The sequence below is a fragment of the Alosa sapidissima genome, chromosome 24 (genome assembly GCF_018492685.1).
Source record: "Alosa sapidissima isolate fAloSap1 chromosome 24, fAloSap1.pri, whole genome shotgun sequence".
Classification (NCBI taxonomy): Eukaryota; Metazoa; Chordata; class Actinopteri; order Clupeiformes; family Clupeidae; genus Alosa; species Alosa sapidissima.
Genome location: NC_055980.1, coordinates 24,206,628 through 24,216,338, shown reverse-complemented (window position 1 = coordinate 24,216,338; position 9,711 = coordinate 24,206,628). Strand labels below are relative to the sequence as shown.

Here is a 9,711-nt window from a genome sequence, read left to right as displayed (position 1 = left end):
ACATGAAACCGATAACTAAATCAGCTTTTTACCGCCTCAAAAATATTGCCAAACTTAGATTTGATTGAATTACTGGGTTGATTACTGCAATGGACTGTTCACAGGCCTTCCTAAAAAGACTATCAAACAGCTTCAGGTGATACAGAATGCAGCAGCTAGGGTTCTCACATAAACTAAAAGAACTGACCACATTACTCCAATTCTTAAGTCCCTGCACTGGCTTCCAGTAAGTCACAGAATTTACTTTAAAGCACTACTACTTGTTTATAAATCAGTAAATGGAGCAGGACCTAAATACCTTCAAAAAGTACTTCAGTTCTATTGGGTAGTCAAGGTTTAAATAATACACTAAGCCAAATAACATGGCAGAAGCTAATGCTACGTTGTCCAGGTCTTGCTGTACCTGCTGACCTTCTAGGACAATCCCCATGCCCTCTGGTTTGCTGGTGGCATCATGCCTCACAACATAGATCCCCATTGTGGTTTCCTTGGTGGCTCCTTGATGGCATGAATTCATCTTCTCCCTGCAGAGTGCACAATAATAAGGAACCAAGTGTGAGAACTTTATCTTTATATTGATATCCGACCCACTGGCTGGTTATTCTGTTCTTCTGTTTTTGGCAATGTTAGTTTCCAAGCAAAACTCGCACACTTTTGGAGGTTTAAAAAAAAAAAAAAACAGGATCATTTCAATAGCTCAACACAACTAAAGCCCCAAATTCAACACAAAATACTACCAAAATGCCGTGGGAAATGAATACTGCACAGTCAAAAGTATTAGCACCCCTTCACAACAAGTGTCTTTCGTACTGATAAAAGCATCTCGTTGTTCATCAAAAGCATCAAAAAACCTCTAAGTGTGAATTTTTCTTAAAAACTTTCGCCCATGACTGTATACTGGCATACTGTATTTCAGTGCTCAGCATGAAAAATGAAATAATTCTTACTCACCACAAACTCTCACACGAGATTTGCCGGGTCATCACTGAGGTAAACACAAAGCCCCTTAAGAATGCATTCCCGGCCTGCATTGTCAAGTAGGATAAGAAAATGAAAACATGCATTTTTCTAAAACATATAGTACAACACTAAAATTGCCTTCCCATAAAAGTTTTTCTTACTTGACTCATTTGTGACGAAATGCTCCGTAGATTCTTGCCTATCTGCCCTCCTCTCTTTTCAAACAGCTTCAGAAGTTTGTCAGCAAATCTAGCTGTGAAAGAAACCTAGACTGCAGGGGCAGGGGCTGTGATCCGCTTAAATTCTGCGTTGATCTGAAAACAAGAATAAGAACAGACAGAGAAATCGCTTAGTTATCACAGTGATTACTACAGACAACCTGAAAACACCATCTCTAAAGACTTCCACACATCAGGAGATTTTGGAAAGACTTGAGGAAAAACTACCAGCTCACATCTTTAGACTACTTTGGGAGTTGCTGGTCTCATCCTAGTCAAAGACAAGTCTCAAGACTATGATTTCACATTAATCGTATAGCCTAACTCATATACTTCAAAGAGCGCAGGCCATCTTGTCTTGAAGTCGTTGATCATGGGTGTCTCACGTACCACTTATTTTCTCTTGTATGCAAATGTCTTCCCTTCCACCTCCCTGTTGTTCCTCTTCTCAACATCAATAGACGTTCCACTCGCACACTCTCGACAACTTTGAATAGTACAGCGGGTAACCATGAAAATTGTGCACTTTTTGAAAGAAACATGAAACTTTTACCATAGTTAGGTTATACCATGAGGTTTATTTTCAGATTGGGAGGAAAGTCAAATTTGACCTCTGAGGCCCGGGAGAGGTCAAATCCAAGATGGCCGCCAATAATATTCAAAAGTGCCTCACGTTGGAACCAAACACAGTAGAAAAACACTTAAGGCAGGGGTCTCAAACACCCGGCCCGCGTCCTGCCCAATTCCGGCCCGCGACGTATGACAAAATAATAATGTAATCCGGCCCTTGAGGCTATTAATTGCGACAAACAACGATACTAATTAAAAAAAGACGATAGATCCAGGTACGGTAACAAATCTCATTTGTAGGCCTACTCTGCTCCACTATGTGCAAGACATCCAGAGCTTGATTCAAACCCAAAATCGCTGCGCAAAGTTTTCAGGAAATACTTGTATTACACGCGAGAAACACAAAGACGTGCATTTGTAATGACGCGGAAGCGATGCAGGCCATAGTGTTGCAGAAATTGAAGCAGAAATTAAGCAGAAATAGGCCTACACCAAATGTTGAAAAACGTTCACGTGTGATGAAGTCTTAGGTAAGCTATGTTATTCACCTATTCTAATTCTGAAGGAGAATATCCTTTTGGAGATTATGATCGATCATCTATGACAGTGATAGTCACGGTGCGTCTGTGAATGGAGGTGCGTGTATACAACGGTGTCCACTAAGCATACCATGCTTGTTTTGACCCTCTGCCCAACATAGCTTGGAGGTTGCAGTGGTAATCGTGATGATAGTGTCCGTAATGGATGTGGTACAGACAGCAGGGCTATTAGAAATAGGGCTCTAAAGAACTACAAAGTCACCCGCAATATGATGCGAACTTCTGGGTACTGCAGATTACCCGCGATAGGAACTGTTTGACCAGAATACTTTATTGTAGGCCTATATTGTAGTAATCTATTACTAAACCACAACATCTTAGGTGTTGGTATACATCGTAGGTGTTTTCCTGTTAATTTGTTATGTGGGTAATATGAAAAAAGGAAAGTAAACCTGCTTAAATATGTTCATCCAGTATTTACTGAAAGGTGCATAATTTGAGGTGCTTGCCATCCAGTGACAAATTAGATGGGTAAATTTACCCCCTTCATAAACTTTTGTTTTGCTCAAATATTTTTACATTTACAGTAGGACTTTATCTCTGACCACTTTCAAGCCATGACCTTTTGAAATTTTGATATAAAAATCCAATGGTGTTGGCAATGGCTTTCTTAACCCTGATGCTTAGTTTGCCAGGTTTAAAAAAGTTATGAGAGGAAATATTTTTATTTGGTGTGAAACACACACACATACCTGTTTTTATGTTTTTCATTTATTTTATAATTTGTATTAATATTTATTTTATCATTATTTTATTTATAAGCTAAGGTTGCTAGCACAGGTGTCTAAAACTAGATAAAAACACTTGCACTTTCTGTTTGCAGTTTTGTGTGGTATTTGAAAAAAAGAACATTGCATTTTCAGAAATAGCCGGCCCTCCAATCAGATGACGTTGGCAGAATTGGCCCCAGCTCATTTGAGTTTGAGACCCCTGACTTAAGGTGTCATTTCCCACTAACTTTTGGGTGCCCATTCTGTATCTGATAACTTTGAAACCACCAAAGTTCAAGAAAATGCATTTATGTAAAGGTCAAGGTAAACAAAACATCAAAATATTCATTTTTTTATGTATCCCAATTAATTTCTTTGTTGTCCCTGTATTATTCAGTTATTAGTTGTTATTTCATGAGATATGTGGCTAATTTCATTTCTTCACAGCACAGAATTATCCACAGGTGACCCCCCTAGACCATTTTCACAGACCACCTGCAATACCACCGCTGGTTGAAAAAACCCTGCTTTAGAGAGTTGTTGCTACAGGCCACAGTACGCACAATGTAGAGAGCACTTCAACCGACATATTCTAACAGGTAAACAGATTGACTATGAACAAACAATATTATTACATAATTACATAATATTATTCATGTTGCAAATTAATTTAGTTTTCCTTGGTAGTTAGCTTTTGAGGTAAAAATCATGGACATTGATCAAAATAATTATCCTAGCTAAACTAGAAGATAGTCTGGAACATTTATGTGAGCTGAAGCTAGTTTAATGATTGAACAGAGTATATTGTAGATATGTCAGCTTGGTAATGTGAAATTTGTTATGGCTGAAATAGGTAATGTTAACATACAGAGTAGCCGGGAAGGGCGGGATAATCAGTTGTCTTTCAAATTCCCTCTGCACGCAATAGGACGCAATAGGATATTTGTTTTCAAGTAGCAGGGAATTCAAGCCAAACCGTTGCAACTCTGCCATCAATCATTATGTTAAGCCCACCAAACGACTCTATACACGACTTCAATGCCTCATTAAGTTTCGATTTCTGGAGCTCACAAGCCGAGGAGCCTCTCGCTGCAGCCTGCGGGAAGGCGGGGCTTGACATCAAGCCCAGCCCACATCCAAGTCAGCCATGTTTTTTTGTATTACGTCACGCAGTTTAAAATTGCTGGCAGCGAGAGAGAGGGAGGCAGTCGGCAGAGAGAGCCAGGACTCGCAACGAGACTGGGCGAGCTGCTAGTGCTACATTCTACAAACCAGCAACTTACTGCAAAACACGTTTTATTGTGTAATTCAACACGTAAACTGTGGATTCAAACCACAGCTAGCCAGCAAAGTTAACCACCCAGATGGCAATAGGCATGCCGGCGGGCCACCGGTTTCGCTGTCGCCGGCGGACCGCTGAGTTTTTGCACATCGGTTCTACCGCGGTCCGCTGGGCTAACGAGCCTCAGATTTGACAACCTTTTCTTTATTCATTTATACGGCGGACTGCCGGTGGCCTAACGTTACCATCGTTGCTGACAAGTAGCTATCTACCGGTGGTCCGATAGCTGCTTGCTATCTGGGCAGTAGCCTATATTTGAGATGAGGATGTCGAGCTTGATCTAGCTGCTAACCGGTTAACGTTACACAATGCATGTTTCTGGTTCACCTGTTGTCAATAAAGCAAAATTGCCCCTTTGTAGGCTATTTGGTTGTAATGGAGAATTCTTGCTGTTAAACTGATAGTCCATGATAATGAAACAACACACCATTCTACTTTTGAGGGCTAAATTAAATGAAATATGGCTCGTTTTCCGTTTGAACACATTGTCATCAATATTTAAAATGACCAATTTATGTGAATGTGCATGGTTTCAAAACCGGAAATCAAATGAATGAAAAAGTAGGCCTACACGAACCTAATTAGAGTAACTAGCCTAGGCCTACATGAAAAATTCACTGTTGTTGCATGAAATGTAATTTGTGTTTAGCCTAAATCATCAGTTTCTATCATCTAATATGAAACAATATACTATATAATTCGCTACCGGGTAGTGTTAATTTCGTCAGACTAGACGAGAGGAAATATGTTCGTCAACGACCTTTTTTTTCATGACTAAGACGAGACGATGACGAGACGGCAGTAATGTCCTGAAACACTGACTAAGACTATCTTAAGATGAATTATTGTTGACGAAAAAAGACGAGACTAAAATGTTTTGCATGAAATAAGAACTAAGATAAAATCTCTCTTCATTTTCGTATACAAAATGAGAAGACAAATATCTAGCTGTTACGTTTTCAAAATATTCCGAATGAGTTCATGCTTTCCTGTAGGCTAGTCTACGTGCTGTTGCTGCAAACCTGTGGCTGCAACACGAAACTACATGGAACATGAACACTGGAGATTTCTGCCAGAGTTACCAACTAACTACCTAAGCTTTATGCCACAATGCTACATACCCAGAAGTTGAAGCTTCTCTCATACAAATTAACATCCACCAGAATGTCCATACGAAAATGTTCATCATGTAATGTCAACTATTTAACTAGTTAGACTGATGATGCAAAGTTTGCTAGCAAGTAAGCTAATATGGAACGTTCGCTAGCAAGTTAGCTATGGCTAAGATGGAGAGTCTGTTTGGGGAATGTGTTGTGTTTGGGCGCATATCGCCATCTAGCGAGGCGGAGTAAAACATTAATACTTTGGTCTACGACAGTGTTTCTCAAACTTTTTCAGTTTCAGGACCACTTAACTAACCCTAGCTAAAAAAAAAAAAAGATTAGACCTAGACCTACTTCAACAGTAGCCTATACTGTAATTAGTCTACACTATAGGCCTACTCACTGAACCACCTTGCTTATTGTCTTTGCACTTTGCTTATTGTGTGGATTCATACTGTATGATTTAAACTGGCATATCTTACATAGATAGTGTTGCAGAACTGTTTTTACATACAAGTTGGTTCAATATTGCAAACAACTCATCTATATTATATTTTACCACGTCTGCTCACGGACCACTTGAGATAGCTTGCGGACCACCAGTGATTCCCGGACCACACTTTGAGAAACACTGGTCTACGAATATGACAGTGGTCCAGTCAAATCTTTTACTGTCTATGGTCAAATCCCAGCCGAGCTATAACTGTAACTCGACTTACATGTGCATGTAAACATACTGACTGACAAAAAATCAGAATGAGTAATTATAACAGACGAGTAGCCCTGTGGACACACAATATTGTTGGAAAATTGAGATGTGTGAAACAATTGACTGAAATGGTAATCAGAAATAATTTGTTATAAAAAAGACTAAAATGTGTTGACTAAAACTGACTAAGACTAAGATACCTTTAGTTTTCTTATGACTAAAACTAGACTAAAATGACGAGACTTTTAGTCGACTAAAACTTGACTAACAAAAATGATATTTGAATGACTAAATATGACAAAGACTAAAAAGGACATTTCGTCACAAGACTAAGACTAAGACTAAATTAAAAATAGGTGACAAAATTAACACTACTACCGGGCTGTCGGCAGTAGGCCTAAAGCCAAAGCGTATGGGGAGTGACGTAGGCAAAGAAAACATGGCTGAGTTGGATGTGGGCGGGGCTTGATGTCAAGCCTCGCCTTCCCGCAGACTGCAGCGAGCTGTACTTGCACAAGCCAACGGAGAGTTGCTAGACTAGCCGCTAGGGGCGCGTCTAGATTTCTAGGCTACTAGAACACAGAATCCACACAGAACAAGCCAAAGCCCTTGGAGTTAATTGACTGTTAAATGCATGTTTCTTATGTAGGCTATAGTGCATTTTGGCTGTAACCAAAAAAACAGATCAGTATTACTAGAACCCAAAAAAATTACACAAGGTCCACAACTCCATGCAAGTATGAAAAAGTAGATGCAGGGGAAGAGAGAGAAACCAACAGCACTCAAAAGGGCTAGAGATACTTGCTGCCTTAAGATAATGACTATGTTTGGAGTGTTTTTTAAAACCTTTTTAAGCCGTGCAATGACAAAGAGACTGATACCAACAACTGCAGCATCTCGTGTAGATTATTTTCAGACCAAGATATTTGTCTTAGCTTGGAAATTAAGCAATCAACAGCCTCTGAAAACGCTGTTGTCCACGTGTAGTTTTAACGTGCACTCTCATTAGTGAGAGGAGCAGCAAATTGGCGCCTTGCTAGAAATAGTGCTACATTTCCCCATAGTAGAAGCTAAACTACTACCCCATTCAACTAAATTAAAAAAAGTTATCTTCAAAGTTTTAAGTGTAGAGCAACAACAAACATATTTGAACTACACACATGTTCATACTATACAAACACATACTATAAGCAAGCACATTTCCAGAAACATTAGCCCTAATACTATGATGCATTTTGCACTAACCTAATAACGTTTATGTTAGCTAACTGAGCACTAACCTGCAGCACACTAGCTTACTCATGTTTCTCGACGTTACTAGCAAATAAAACCATTTACTTTGTGAGGAAAAAATGTGTCTTAGTACTTGGCAAACATTTTGTAAGATTTAATTACTTTTACCTTATACACAGCTCTCCAAATGAACGATCTTGAAATGGACCAACGGACAGCGCTTCCAACTTCTTGCCGAGGAAAAATGGCGGACACAAAATACTTGTTCTGGCGTTTTGGCATGCTGCTGAAAGCCAGTGGGCGGAGTCATTAGACAAAACATAATAATTTTATTTTCGCCTAACATAACTTAAATTCATACATTTGACATTTCTCAAGATTAAAATAGCTCTACACGATTAATACATGTTTGGAGAGGGAACATAAAATAATCATGTTAAATATAATAAATGCATTTTTGTAAATTCAACAACCCCCATTTCCCTATTTTTTCAGTGCAACACAAACTATTACAGGTTACAGTCATTACATACACCCAGTTATTTACAGTCATTACATACACCCAGTTATTTATTTATTTATTTATTTATTTATCAAGTAAAAAGACAATTGATATTGTTGTGTGGTCACAGCACTGTCTGTGCACACCTACACAAAAGAAAAAGAAGATAATCTGCTCTAAAGTATGCAAAATGTCAATAATCAATAATCCAACTAGCAGAAATATATTCAGAGCCTGCATAGAGTAAGAGTCCATGCTTAATCATTGATGAACAAATGAATGGAACAAAACATTAAACTGATTGACAGAAAATCATTCAGGTCTACAGTTCACTAAAACAACATTAATCAAGTCCTGAAAATAAGGAAATTGTTATGCGTAATAAAAACAATTTGTCAAAGTTGGATCCACAGGGATGTACATTAAAAGCAGACATAAAGATACAAATCCATAGGTTTATTTAAAAAGTAATAAAAGGATTTTATTTTTGTTATTCACTTTTAAAACTAACAACCAAGTGATGAAGGGGCTTTATAATGTGTGTGTCCTGCAGGCTCTCTTACTTTCTCTTAATGTGTACATGTGTGCCTGCATTAGACTGGAAATTATTCTTGGGAAGCCCAGAAATGATTACAGTATTGTAGTCTGCTAGTGGAAAAACCAGGTACTAATTTCACGGTATCTGAGACAGAAGTGCTCTACTAGTCTGCTTATTTGCCTCATTTCCAGGCCAAGGATTGGCTTGTGAGTGGCGGCAACAGCTGCAATATAATGGACAGATACTTTGTAATTCACTCATTTCTGTCACAGTCTGATATTCTTCAGGCGTCCCAGATTCCCCAGGTGGAGGAGAGGCATGATGGTGCTCCCTAAGGTTGCAAGGATGTAACTTGGATATTCCACCTCACAGACAAACTCAATAAAACTCTGGTTGTATTTTCCAATCAGTCCAACAAGTGGAGGAAGGTACAGTAGGACACTGTTGCCATGACGAGACTGTTGATGATGGTCTGCATAGCACTCTGTTTTTGTGGGTGGACATCACTCTTTCCTGACAGATCCGGCTTTCTCAGAGTGCAAAGGGTAGAGAGATTGCAGAAGGCAATAACAGGAGCTGAAAGACCTAGTGTAAATGGGATGGCATTGCCATGTGCAATAAACAAATAGCAACACCCATAAGCCAGTGTGGAAACCCAGACTGATACGCAGATGACCATCCTGTATCTCCCCTGCTTCATCTTCATGTATGTAATTGGGTGAACCACAGCCATGAAGCAGTCCACACACATACACGCCTTAAACAAAGGCCATCCACACATGTTGAAACTGGCAAAGAACACAGCTACCATTAAAAAGATGAGGTCATGCCAGACATAAAAATTGAGTACATTAGGAATTAGGTACAGGTTGAAAAGTAAGTCCATGATGGTGAGGTTGAGCATGTAAACATTGTTGGACGAGCCGCTGCGCTGCCTCTGAACGAGCACCCACAGAAGCCACACGCTGGCAGGAGCACCCACACATGCACAGGGCACACAGAAGATGGCCCAAATCAAAGGACCTACAAACAGCTCAGTGCAGAAGATGTCAAAGGTGTTGTTCATGACGACGGTTGAATTCAAGGAATAGCTACTGTATGTTTTTCCAAGATGTGACCTGAAACCCATTCATGAAATGAAATGAGTGTAATTTAATGAAAAATGCAAGTAAGAATGAGGCTAACTTGTGAACATGCAATATTTAATGGACATCAGGTTGTGAGTCG

General features: G+C 39.3%; 1 long non-coding RNA gene across 1 annotated transcript; it reads right to left on the bottom strand.

Moving 5' to 3' along the window:
- Nucleotides 1-283: 283 nt before the first annotated feature.
- LOC121700570 lies at nucleotides 284-1,269 on the bottom strand. The gene is made up of 3 exons (XR_006027257.1): nucleotides 1,122-1,269; nucleotides 952-1,025; nucleotides 284-524 (listed from the first exon to the last, which is right to left on the bottom strand). It is a non-coding gene; the product is annotated as an uncharacterized LOC121700570 (long non-coding RNA).
- Between the last annotated feature and the right edge of the window lie 8,442 nt (nucleotides 1,270-9,711).